This window comes from Lynx rufus, unplaced genomic scaffold (assembly GCF_022079265.1).
Source record: "Lynx rufus isolate CCGP_SWC_20201006 ecotype Redwood Valley unplaced genomic scaffold, mLynRuf1.p SCAF_4, whole genome shotgun sequence".
NCBI lineage: Eukaryota > Metazoa > Chordata > Mammalia > Carnivora > Felidae > Lynx > Lynx rufus.
In genome coordinates this window covers 86,888,302-86,902,929 of record NW_025814856.1, presented here as the reverse complement: position 1 = coordinate 86,902,929, position 14,628 = coordinate 86,888,302, and positions in this window count along the sequence as shown.

Genomic DNA, 14,628 nt, shown 5'->3' with positions numbered 1-14,628 from the left:
TTGAACAACCAGCATTACTGCCAAACACCAATCGTGGTCCATATTTGTAACAGGTTTTTAACATGACATAGTTAGCAAGTTTGATTGAAGAGATTTTTAGGTCCTGGGCCTATAAGATTTTAGTATGATCTTTTTTCATGTTTCTAATGCTTGAGGCGTTACTGCTTAACTTGGAAAAACAACAAAACAGTGTTGCTGCCATTTGTAAGTTTTCCTATAATATTCCTTTTATTAACTTTAAAACTGGCCTTACTGGGTTCAAATAGGCAGTATCCCTTTTAAGTGACCTTTGCAACCCAAGTGTTACTTGCTTATTTGATGCTCTCTTCTATTTTACATCTCATTTTAATCTTTCTCTCCACCAAAGCTTAAATTCTATGTCTTAATTTAAAACTCTAAACTATTCCATTGATCGTTAGCTGACACTAAGAAATCTAGAGGTAGACAGCTTGACCTTGTGAAACAAAACGGACATTGTGACTTTTTTAAGTGTAGAATAGAATGAGTTCACGTGCCCACAGCTGAAAATATCTCATCGTTATCTAGAACTTGGTTGTTTTCCCATTAGCCAAATGTTAATATTGCTAATATTCCGTGTACCTTTCTGTAAACAGCAAATCAATACAACGTAAGTATCGAGTGTTGAATAAATTCCAGAATTTCAAAGACTCAGATAACGCTTACTGATAGTTTCATCTACCTTACTTCTAGTTCACATAATTAACTCAAAGAAATTCCACGGAGACTAATGGGATACTGTCTTGTATAGATGCCGGTTGAGTTTACCGCGTGGCCTGACAAAGCTGTCTTTTTTGTTGTGCTGTATGATTGTTGGATCGTGCGTTTAGGACACTTTTATTGAAATGCTCAGTGTGCATCCATGCGAAAGGCCAATTGGCTCTGTGAACAAAAGATCTTTTCTCCCCTTTATTATGTTCTCTTGACACTTTTGTGGAAATTAACTAGCCTGATAAAACACATTTTGTAAAAATTTGTATAATACTGTTATAAAAATATTTATAATCCCAGAAAATGTTGTGTTAAATCTTGTGCAAAAACAGTATATTCAGAATAAAAGTTTATCATTTAAAGTCACCACAGTTTGGATTAATTATATAACGTCCAGCTGAAAGAGACACAAGTCTTTGTCCTAAATGTATTTTCATCAAGCCTTCCTGTGGGGAGCATGCAAGATAATGAAAATAAAACTTGGATTAGCAACGTGCTTTTCCTATTACAAACCTCAACTCACAAACAAATGTGCTTGCAAGTCCTTTACCTAGCCGTGACCCTTTTCCTATCGCTTTTGCCATCATCAAGGCCTGTGGGAAGGTAATAGTTCAGACTTTGAGCTTCAATTGTAAAAAAAAAAAAAAAAAAAAAAAAAAAAAATTTCCTTGGGGGGGAAAACCATTTGAAAGAAACAAAGTTAGAATATCTGAAATGTGCCTATGTTTTATACATATGACTTTTAAATATTTCTCCTAGCAAACAGCAGCTGAAATAGTGAAGGCTAGTGTAAAGAATTAAAAAAAACAAACATACCCGTACACTTCTTTCACATTTATACCAGTTTACCACGTCCCCTATATGCTCACCTCATAAATTAATGAGCCCCAAACTGTGTGGAATCTAGTGTAAAGTAAGCCTGCTTTTCTTTCTGGGGAGTCTCTTAAGAGAGAAAACTTAGTATGCATGGGAGGAATGCCGTATGTTGAGCACCAACGATGGTCATTACTGGAAAACCTGACCTCTAGTTTCTGATCAAGGCATTTTAACAGGAAAAAGCCTACATGAAAGTGTAAGGTGGATAACATTTGTTTTTTGAACATCTGGCTTTATTTTGTACCAATTTATCTCCTCAATCAATCCTCTTACTCCCCAGAGACACCCTCATTTCCTCTATCAATCATCTCGAACCCCTCTCCACCTCTTCCCTTGGGACCTTGCTTCATCAATTCTCCTTTCTCAAGCATATTCAGTCTCCCCTTTCTGCAGGCTTCCTTCTCTCTGCTGGCAAACACATTCAGAACGCCTCTATTTAAAACAGACACAAAAATTAAACATCCACTGTTATCCCTTACCCCGATTACTTCCCAGAGTTGTAAACCTAGGATTAAAATATCCCTTTGCACATCCACAGACACATAGTGACAGTCTCTTCTGGAAGGTAACTCAACTGACCCTCAGTCGTCAACCTGGCCTCAGAATTTTAGATCTGAAAGGCTCATCTCTGACCTTTAGTTTGGGGCTACCACTGGAAAAATTTAGGTACCAGTATGAGGTCCCAACAAATTCAAGGTATTGGGTATTTCTTAATGCTTAAAGTGTTTATATCTTAAAGGACAGTTATTCATGGAGCATGTATGTCATTTTCTATAAACTAGAATAAATCAACAGTGCTGTCTCTTTAATGTATTTTTAAATGGACTGTACTTTTTCAGATAAATATATTCCAGAAGGAAATTTATTATTACTGCCATAACTGGAAAACTACTATAATTTGCCAAAATTAGTAGTTAAGGCCACAAGTTCATATCTATTATAATGAAAAGAAATCCATAAAATCACTCAGCACGTACCACTGTCAAATGTGCTAGATTTAACATGGAACTTCTTCCACACATTTATTATAGTGATAGACTAGGCAGTTTTTGAATTTCTGCCACTAAGGTTTTAAAGTGTAAACCTAGACTCAAACAGCAGATTATAAATTATACTTAATACATTAAAAAACATTTTTACCAAAAGCATGCTCTTAAAATTTCTAAGTTTGAGACTTTTTTAGGTTCATAGATTTTTTTCAAAATGCTTTACCATAATTATCATAGATTTTGAGTATCTCAGGATCCTAATGTATCTTTAAATGTTTATCTAACATTTTCAGTGATATAAGAACAATGTATGTACCTAGAACTGAGTAAGATTGCCAATTTCTTATACCGGGAAGGACTGCCTTTTTCCAGGTAGTCTAATTGCTTAGTTTAAGAAAAAAGGAACTTGTATGAAATTATGAATAGTTGATGATAACTACTGTAAAAAGCAAAATGGTTAACCAACTAATATCACTTGTCATTTCTTGTGCTCCGTTCCCTTTATTATTTTTTTTAATTTTTTTAAGTTTATTTATTTTGGGAGATAGAGAGTGCATACGCACATGCATAGAGGAGGCAGGAGGGGAAGAGAGAGAGTCAGAGAAAATCCCAAGGAGATGGCATTATCAGTGCAGAGCCCGTCCCAGCTTTCAGACTCACAAACTGAGACCATAACTGGAGCTGAAATCAAGAGTTGGTTAATCCATCAGTTGCTAAACAAACTTAGCCACCGAGGTGGCCCCCCAATCCCTTTTTAAATTTCAAAATTATACTGATCTGGGTACCTGGGTGGCCCAATTAAGTGTCTGACTTTGGCTCAGGTCATGATCTCATGGTTTGTGGATTTGAGCCCCACATCAGGCTCTGTGCTGACAGCTCAGAGCCTGGAGCCTGCTTCAGGTTTTGTCTCTCCCGCTGTCTCTGCCCACCCCCTGCTCATGCTCTGTCTCTTTCTCTCAAAAAAAAAAAAAAATTAAAAATTAAAAACACACAAAATTATACTGATCTGTAAAATTCCTATTTCTGGTAACTACTGCCCTAGTCCTTATCTTGAAGACAGTAGAGACAACTACTGACTGCAATCTGTTGCTTCAATTTGGATTCTGACTTTACCACTTACTAGCTTTGGAACCATGCAGGAATTACATACTGTTTCCAAACCTCAGTTTCCTCATCTATAAACTGGAATAACAGTAACTACATTTTAGGGTTGCCATGATAACTATCATGATATAATATGATATAATGATACAATAATTACCATAAAGCACTTAGTGTAAGGGCCACCATGAGTGAGCACTCAACAATGCTATCCATTGTATTATGAATTGTTATCACCATCATCTTCCTGATTTCCATAATCATCATTCGGTGCTCGAGCTTTTGAGACCCTAATATCTTCATGATTTGCCATTTAAAACGTTACTTGGTTTTTATTCACTGAAGTGTGAGAAATAGAACCATATGCAGATGAAAAAAACAAAAGAAGAACAGACCCTTCTCTTGAACTACTGGCTGGGAATATTGAAACCTTAGTAAGCATTTACAATAGCACGAGGTAAGTGCCATGATATAAGAAATACGTGGTACTATGGGAACTGACAGTACGATAACCCGGCGAGAATGAGCTGGCCAGAGAAGCCTACAATGATTTGAGCTGAGGCAAAGGTAGCTCATCCACAGAGCAAAGTGCGTGAATGCTGACAGGCGCACTCAAGGAACTGGACCCAGCTGAATATGCGATCAGGATGGCTTAAGGGGTGGGCGATGAGTAACCAGAGATGAAGTGGAAGATGAGGATGTGGAGATAAAGGGCCAGAGATCAGAATCTTCCCTAGATCATATGCTGGGGGGTGGGATTAGAAAACTGGAAGCTGCTGGCAACTTTTAAGCAGAGAACAGTATGATCAGATTTGCATTTCGGAAAAACCACTCTGGATGAAATGTGGTTTCTTAGAAGAACATCTATCAAAGGAGACCGATCGAGACTATTTTCAAGATGAGAAATTTGTTGATTAGCATGGGAAGCTCAAGTAGATGGAATTTAGAAACATTTAGAAGGAAATAAAAGAGAGAAGGAAGCGAACCATAAGATAGTCTTAACAATAGAGACCAATATGAAGATTGATGGAGGGACGTGGGTGGGGAATGGGCGGGATGAATGATGGGTGTTCAGGAAGGCACTTGTTATGATGAGCACTGGGTGTTGGATATAAGTGATGAATCACTAAATTCTACTCCTGAAACCAGTATTACACTATATGTTAACTAACTAGAATTTAAATTAAAAAAATGGAGGGGAAAAAAAAAGAAATATTTAGAAGGGAAAAAGGAAAGAACTTAATGATTCATGTGTTGTTTTACTGAAATAGAGGACAAAATTTAGAATTTTGTTTCTGAAGTTTAATTGTGGGAGGTTAATTGTTTCTGAAGTTTAATTGTGGGAAGTTACACAATCCCCCAAGTTTGGGGAACATTGGAGGGGTACTAGGGGCAGGTTTGAGATAGACAGGGTAAGTCCAGAGGAAAAATGAGAGACTGTACTTAAGAATTAAGTTAATATTGTAAGAAATATTGTAAAGGAGCATCTGTACGTGCTGACAATGCAAAGAGAATATAGCATCTCTGCCACCCAACAATATATACACCAAGATAATGATTCTCACCCCTGAATCACTTAAAAACTCTTATTGGCGGTTGTCTTGACCTGTTTTTATTGGGTTTAAACACTTTGATAACCCAGAAATGACGCTAGTTCAGAATTTCAGGTGTTTTCACTGTGCAGCCAGAATTACGTAACTGGGGGCATGTTAGACTACAGGTGTGACAATTCTGATGTGGGTAATTTCTGAATTATACTTTATGAAACCCTATTTAGATGCAAGTCATTCATTCCAATTAAAAAAAAAACCTCCTTTTTTGAACATGTATTTGAAGCACACCCTACTATCTTAGCTCAATTGCAATCTTTGGAAGCTTTACTTTTTAGTGTTTGATTTTTCTCTTTGGATCCGGATTATATAGCTGCACATAGCTGACAATCAAGAAAGTTCTCATTGACTCTGATTGATAATCAGGACCCACTAATAACAATTCCTACTATAGGAGATTCTGTTCCTTTTAAGTCATATTAATGATAACAAATGTCTCATAGAGTTGAACCACAGATTTTCTATAAATAGTATTAGAGAACTTTGCCAATCAGGTTCATTCTTTTGGCAAATAATACTGCAAGTTAGAAAACAGAAAAGGAAATTACACTACTTGAAAATCTGGTTTCTGTACATAATGGCTGTTCCTTACTAAAAAGCTAATAAAACCTTAAAAAAAAAACTCGAATGATGAGGATTTCTGTTTGATTTCAGACTGCCTATCCATCTTCATCCACAGAATCTCAAAAAAAAAAAAATCTGACAAGGGTGCCTGGGTGACTCAGTCAGTTAAGCGTCTGACTCTTGATCCTGTCTCAGGTCATCATGTCACGGTTTGTGAGTTCGAGCTGCGCATCAAGCTCTGTACTGATGGCATGGAGACTGCTTGGGATTCTGTTTCTCCTTCTCCCTGCCCCTCCCCTGCTTGTGCATGCATGCTCTCTCTCTCCCTGTCTCTCAAAATAAATAAATAAACTTAAAAAAAAATTCTGACTGAGGCAAGACACCATGAGATACATTGTAGAGATTCCAGGCTGTAGTCAGACTGCCTGGGTCCACATCCTAGCTCCCCAGTTAGAGCATGTAATATCCTATCTCTTTCTCTTCCTTATCAGTCCAATTTAAACTACCAATTCCTCAAATATTTGTATATAAACACAATGCTAACAGTTACTATGTTACTATCTAATAGTTGATCACCCCTCTATATCTTACCTGAGAAACGCAGTAATTCTGATGCCGATGATTTCAGGTTTAGAAAAACTTGGCATCAATGAAGGGTTGCTGGAGGGAAGGGCTAAATGGATGATGGGTATTTAGGAGGGCACCTGTGATGAGCACTGGGTGCTTTGTAAGTGATGAGTCACTAAATTCTAATCTGGAAATTAACATTACATTACATGTTAACTAACTAGAACTTAAATAAAACGTGAAACATTAAAAAAAAGGAGAAAGTAAAATAAAAAGAAAAAAATTAGCATTAAGAAGATTCCTAAGGTGTGAGGAATATTGCCAGAACTTCAAATTAGTTATTGTGCTGGGTACTACGAATACAGTGAGGACAATGATGTGAAATACAAACACAACACAAACTGTAGGAGAGCACGAGAGAATTCATTTAAAAAAAATCATGTAAATAAACATATTACTAACTCTAAAAAACACTTCACAGTCCAAGACCTTGGTAATACAGAAGCCATGGCAAAGGGGAGAGCAGGGCCTAATGAAAAGTGCACTGGGTTTAAATGGAAGATCCAAACGGTCTTCAGTGTCTTCATCCAAATCTCAGAAACAATTAGACAAACTAATATCCCTGATAAATATAGATGCAAAAGCTCCTAAAGTATTAGCAAACCGAACTTAAGATATTAAAAGGAGCATACATGGGATGTACCTGGTGCTCAGTCAGATAAGCATCTGACTCTTGATCTCAGCTCAGGTCATGATCTCATGGTTTGTGAGATCGAGCCCTGCCTGGTGTTCTGCACTGACAGCCCGGAGCCCACTTGGGATCCACTCTCTCCACCCCTCACCCACTTGTGTGCTCTCTCTCTACCAAATAAAAAGAAATAACAAGAAAAAAGAAAAAAATAAAATGATTATACACCACAACCGAGTGGGATTTATCCCTGAGATGCAAGAATGCTTCAACATACCAAGTCAATGAAGATAATACATCATGTTAATAAAATGAAAGATAAAGCTCATATAATCATCTCAATAGATGCAGAAAAGGCAATGGACAAAATGCAACGTATTCCATGATAAAAACCTTGAAGTAATGGGTATAGAAGGAACAACCTCAACATTATACAAGCCATAAATTACAAACCCACAGCTAATATTATACTCAATGCAGAAAAATGGAAAGGTTTTACTCCTAAGATGAGTAACAGGACAGGATGTCCCCTCTCAGTATAGAACTAGAAATTCTAGCCAGAGCAATTAAGCAAGATAAAGAAAAAAATGCTATCAGAATTGGAAGATGTAAAAATATCTCTATTTTCAGATGATATGATTTTGTACACAGAAAATCCCAGCGACTCCACAAAAACTGTTGCAATTAATCCATGATTTTGGTAAAGTTGCAGGATATAAAATTAACGTATAGAATTCATTGCATCTCTATACACTAATAGTGAGACATCTAAAAGTGAAATTAAGTAAACTATTCCATTCATGATAGCATCAAAACCAATAAAATACCCAGTAAAAACTTTCACCAAGGAAGTGAAATTTCTGCACAACAAAAACTACCAGACTTTGCTTAAAGAAATTAAAGACACACCAAAAATGGAAAGACATACTGTGTTCAAGGATCAAAAGAATGCCGTTAAAATGTTCACAGTACCCAAAGCCTTCTATAGATTCAATACAATCCCCATCAAAATAACAATAGCATCCTTCACATAAATAGAAATGATAAACAATGCTAAATTTTGTATGAAACCACCAAAGATCTCACATTGCTAAAACAATCCTGAGGAAAAGAATAGGGTACGATGTATCACACTTCCTAATTTTAGACTCAATTACAAAAACAGTATGGTACTGGTGCAAAAACAGACACATAGACCAATAGAACAACATAGAGAAACTGGAATTAAATCCACACATGTACAGTCAACTAATATTCAACAAGGGAGCCAAGAACACCTAATAGGGTAAAGATCTTCTTCTCAAAGAATGATATTGGGAAAACTGGACAAATACTAGCAGAATAATGAAATTAGACACCTATCTTACACTACCCACAGAAATTAACTTGAATCCAATCAAAGAGTTAAACATATCACCTGGTACCAAAAATTTATTGAATAAAATTTAGGAAGAACGATCCTCACTATTGGTCTCAACAATGATTTGTTAGATATAACAATATAAGCACAAACAAAAGCAGAGATGAACAAATGAAACCCTATCAAACTTAAAACACTTTGTATGGCAGGGGAGTAATAAAATGAAGTCAGCCTACTGAATGGGAGAAAATTTTTGCAAATTGTATATCAGATAAGGGGTTAATATTCAAAATATATAAAGAACTCATACAACTCAGTAGCAATCAGTCAATCAGTGCAATTTTTAAATCTGATTTTAAAATGGGCAGAGAAACTAAATAGACACTTTTCCAAAGACAACATCCAAATGGCCAACAGGTACATGAAAAGATGCTTGGCATCACTTATTATTAGGGAAATGCAAATCAAAATCACAGTGAGATACCTTACACCTTTTAGAATGGCTATTATCAAAAAGCAGTAGGTAAGTGTTGGCAAGGAAATGGAGAAAAGGGAACCCTTGTGCACTGTTAGTGGAATGTAAATTGGTGCAGCCACTCTGAAAAATATGGAGGTTCCTCAAAATATTAAAAACATCTTCTGTATGATCGAGCAGTTCCATTTCTGGGTAGATACCCAAAAGAAATAAAGACAGGACATTTAAGAGGTATATGCACTCCCATATTTCCCATAGTATTATTCATAATAACCAAGATATGGAAAAAAAAAACCTGTTTCCATCAATGGATGAGTCAAGAAGTATTATATACAGTTGACCCTTAAATAACATCAGTTGGAACTACACAGGTCCACTTTAAAGCAAAATTTTTAAAATATATCAATACAGAATAGTACTATACATGTCTTTTCTCTTCCTTAATTATCTTAATAAATAATTTTTTATTTAGTTTACTTATTCTAAGAATACAGAATGTAATATATATAACTTACAACATATGTGTTAATCTGCTGTGTTATTGGTAAGGCTTTGGGTCAATAGGCTACTCTGGGGAATCAAAAGTTATACACAGATTTTCAACTGCTTGAGAGCTTAGTAGCCCCTCCCCCCATGTTATGTTAGGGTCAAATGTATGTATAATGAAATATTATTCTGTGAGAAAAAAGGACATCCTGCCATTTATGACAACATAGATGACCTTGAGTATATTATTCTAAGTGAGGTAAGTCAGAGAGAGAATTAGGATATTACTTATATGTGGAATCTAAAAATGTCAAATTCATAAAAAAAAACAGAATAAAATGGTGATTACAGGAGATGAGGGCAGGGAGGTAAGGCAGATGTTTTTTAAGAGTACGAACCTACAATGACTACTAAGTAACTCGTAAAGATTGATGTACAACTTAGTGAAAATAGACTATTTTATTATAATCCTGAAACTTCCTAAGAGACTAGAACTTCATTCCAACCACTAAAAAGATAATTATGTCATGTGATAGAGGTGCTAATTACTGCTATAGGGTCAATCATATTACAATATATAAATGTATCCAATTCACTTAAATTTAAATTAACCTTAAATTTACACAATGTTATATGTGAAATGTGTTTCAAATTAAAAAAAATGATTAGACATCTGGAGCACAGTAGACATAGATGTAATGGTGAAGCAGATGGTGATACTGTGTAGAATGATTGAGTCAATTATCTACACCTGAAACTAATACAATACCATATGTCAACTGCCCTTCAATAATAATAATAATATATTATTATTATTATTATTATTATTATTATTTTATAAGAAGAAGAAGAATTAGTTTGACCAACACAGGCAAGGGGAGGAAATCTCAAATCCTATGGTTATTTCACTTGTCTCTAAATCAGTATAGTCTGTAATCTGAAGAAATTGTAATGGGAAATATTTCTTCAAAAAAAAAATCAATTATTTACTGTCTTGATATTTCAATCTCTTTGTGATGAAATGCTATTACATTCAAATGCCATAAAATTTAAGGAAACAGCAAAACTGCAAAATAATCAGCAAATTTACATTATTGGTTAAAGGTAAGTACACATTAGATGCCACATATGTACATATATGTAAAGCAAGCGATAGAAAGAATAGCTTAACTACTGTTCTAACAGTGACTATTAATATATCATGCCACACATGGGGTCTGCATATATTTTTTTACTGCATTCTTTGTCAATTAAAAATAATTACAAATGCTGTGAAACAAAAATTGAAAATGAGGGGAATTATCAATAAAAAACCCAGGAGAATGATTAAGCTAAACCTGCAAGTCTGTTTTTTCAAGCTGATCTAAAAAAATTTAAATTGTGTTATCAAAACTACAGTGGGTGTTTCTCAACACCTAGTGCATGTCTTAATAATCTCTCACAGTGATGTCTCAGGGCCACTCCACTGTAAGGTATGCCATTAGGGTGGTAAGTGATACTAAATTATTAAATTAGAACATGGCCCCATCGGCTGGTTTGCTGCTGATTTGAGCATGTGTGGGTAATTCCCTCTAATCTAGAAGGAGTGTAGACCTAAGTTGCGTCCAACCTTGCTGTACTTGTTTCATGGGATATTGAGAACTTGAGTTTGTACTTTCATTCACTCTATGAATTCGCAATCATTCACTCTATGAATCTGGAGCCCTTCAAATACAAACACTGCCCTGCTGGTGCTAAGATCAGAGAAGTCACAGTTCAGTAACAATGGGGTATTTAAAGCACTGTCTCTATTCAGGTGAATATTTAGAACAACTCTTAATCTCTTCTTACATTGCCATTGATTGCAGTAAGGGACTGTGGTCTTCACTGGAGAAATTCCATCAACTCTCTGCAGCCTGTTCTATTTCTCCTAGAACTCCTAGCCTACCAAAAATTAGTATCACTGCTTCAAAAGCAGAGTCCAGTTCTCATTCATTTTGTATGTTTCTCTTCCAGGTTATTCTCAAATATGCATTATGAAGATTTATTAGTGTATCTTTCATGTGCTATATAAAAATAACTTGTTGAAAAATATTCACTAATGCTCTGGCTTTCATATGTTTAATTAGAGAAAAATATGTAATATTACTGAACTTAATCTAAGGAACTCACAAATAACCACAGAATGTCTTACTGTGCTTTCCTTATGCAGTGTCTAAATCTTTGTTACTATTCTCACAGGATATTCATTTCTTAATATTTCCTCTCTTAGGCATAGAGAGCTGATTACATATCATATTCGTTGCTCAGGTCTTGAAAATTACAACAGATATTTATTCTCTCAGTTTTAGAAGTCAGAAGTCTGCAATCAGGGCCAGCACCGCACACCCTCCAAAGGCTCTGAGGGAAATCCTTCCTTGCCTCATCCAGCTTCTGGTGGTTCCAGGCATTCCTTAGCTTGTGGCAGCTTCTCGTTTCTTCTCTGCCTTTACATGACCTTTTCCTGTGCGGGTCTTTTCTGTCTCTATCTCTTATAAGGGCCAATAGATTCTTATATCCAATTTGATATAGTTGACAGCCAATTGGACTGCTCTTCCTGGGTAAAGATGTAGGAGAGGATATGGTACAACCACCAGATTCTGTGCTCATGACTGATACATTCTTTTTTGCCTGGTCCGTGAGAGTGACTGTAGCTCAAACTAAACCCATTTGCACAAATTACCTTCGGGTGAAGGAAGCTCTTTTGCCCTCAAGTTACACACACTCAACCTGCAGATAAGGAGGTTATGAGGACTTGGAGCATCAACCTCATTTCAGTCCATCTCTGAGGGGCCATCCCAGTGGCAGAGCTTTCCATAACATTGACTGAAATCTCTGTTGGAACGGTATGACACAGCCCTCTGCACAATGCTGCTTCCTTCCTCCATACCTTCCTTCTTTCTCTTCTTCCTTCTCTCCTTCCTTCCCTCCCTCCCCCTTCCCTCCCAGGTGTTGTTCCTAAGAGCACTTCCCAATAAACCACTTATATCCAAGAATCTGTTTCAGAGTCTCCCAAAGAACCCAGCCTAGGAAAATAGACATCTAAGAGTCATGCAGGAAAACAACTCTGATTGTAATACATCTTCTGCCACCTTGAGTTTCCTCCTTCTCTTGGAACAGCTGTACCCCCTTTCAGCTTAGTAAAATGGAAGTATCATGCTCAGAGTTCTCAAGCCAAAACCTTGAATTATTGAAGTCCATGCCCTTTTCTCTCACCAATATTTTACTTTGAGCAATTTTACTTTTAAATCACATTGTCTGTCGACTTTTCTCCGTTTTCCTCACCACCCCTCCTAGTGTGAACAGCACCTCTCCCTGAACTATTCCTGTTATTTGTACTGTGATTCTAAGCAACTTACTTAACCTTTCTAAGCCTCCACAAACTGAAAAGAGTAATAGTACCAACATAATAATAGTACTGACATTACAGCTGTGATTAAATGGCTTAATAAATGTGAATGTTAAATTAATACTTGGTATATAGTAAGTACTACAGTGTCAGTCACTAGCAAGATCCTGAAATTTAATTAGGTCACTTTTTATGGCAGGAAAAGTGAATTCGTACAAGTGAATGAAGAGAATTAACTGTGGACATCTCCAAAGTTTGTCTTTGTCCTCACTATCAAACATTATACATCTCCACTGCATATAATTGCCCAATATTATTCCACATAGCAGAATTTTAGGACATTTGTTATTTTTAAGTATGTAATATGTACTTATAATAGTAAAGTAAATGTTTTATAAAATAATGTTTTTTTCTAATATCAGTTATATTAATTTATCTAAATGTCTGTAATTCAAGAACAAGTAGTCTAGTTGCTCCCAGAAGCACATTCCAGGAGCACATTTTGGGTTTATTGTTTCCATTTTGTGGCATTACCCCTGCTGTGAATTTGCTTACTGTTTAATTTCTTTAAAAATTCCCAGATGTACATAAATACATACTTGACTCTTAGTTTCTTCTTGTCCATCCCTTCCCGTTCTTAGTGGTGACTCAGTGGGAAAATAATTCTCAAATTTCGCTGATATTGTGGTTCAAATGTGGTGTTCAAAACTATGAGACATGGGCATGTATTAATGATCTACCACCATGTATTTTCCTAGATAAAATAGGTATTAATACCATAAATTAGGTAATATCATTTTACATGAGAATCAGAGTTTGACAAGAACCCTAAGATAAGAACTCAGTAACTTTAAATCCCAAATCATGGATAAGTAGAGCATTTTATTAAATCATTCCATTACTCTTAACAGCAGTAAGGTAATGAGTTCAGCAAATAAGGTTATAATTTGTTTTAATATACCCATTGGAAAGCATTTGTTCAAGTTTCATAGAACCGGGCCATGTCCATTTCAAGAGTTCATACTTATATTGCTCCTACTATATTTTTATTCCCATTGCCTTATTCTTGCTCATGTATCCAATCAACAAGCTGTTAATGTTTACATATTTTATACAGAAACTCTGCCGAGTACTTGAAAAATAATTAGTGAAATATGCTCTCTTCTCTTAATCCAATTGCTGTCATGACCTACTCTGCATCTGAAGTTCAGAAAAATGTAAGGACCAGAGAAATAAGTGTGACAATAGTGGTAAAATGCTTCACAAAAAGGCACAGAATCTATACTTCAGGAAGATCCCACTAGTATTTAGTTCTGATATGGGACAGAGTAGAAAATCCAACATTAAAAAAAAGTACTACCCGAACACAAAAACAGAACATGCTTGAATAGCCTCTTTGGTCACTGGGGGCTAAAGTTTTAGATGTGCTGTTTTAAAGTATTTGTGGAGTAGCCTGAAAAATTGCCACTTTTGTGTCTTGAGCAGGAGGGAGTTCCTTGTGTTCTAGGCTACAATCAGTGCAAGTACCCCCACTATTCAGTCTTATAAACGTGAAGATCCATGGGACCTCAAAACACCTGTATCAAATTTAGATTCTTAGTAGCTATCATGAGTTGACCCAGTAGCTTGTTTATGTAAATGTGTTTAACTTTCAGCAAGCAAATTGTCTTATTGGGGATCGGGGGACTAAATAAGAAGCAAACAATAACAATGAGTTCGCTTGCCAAGGTATAAAGTAGCTATAGGATATTTCTCTATCTCTCAGCAGGAAAATTCAGAGGGAATTATGCAGATTTTAGAACCAAATAATAGTACT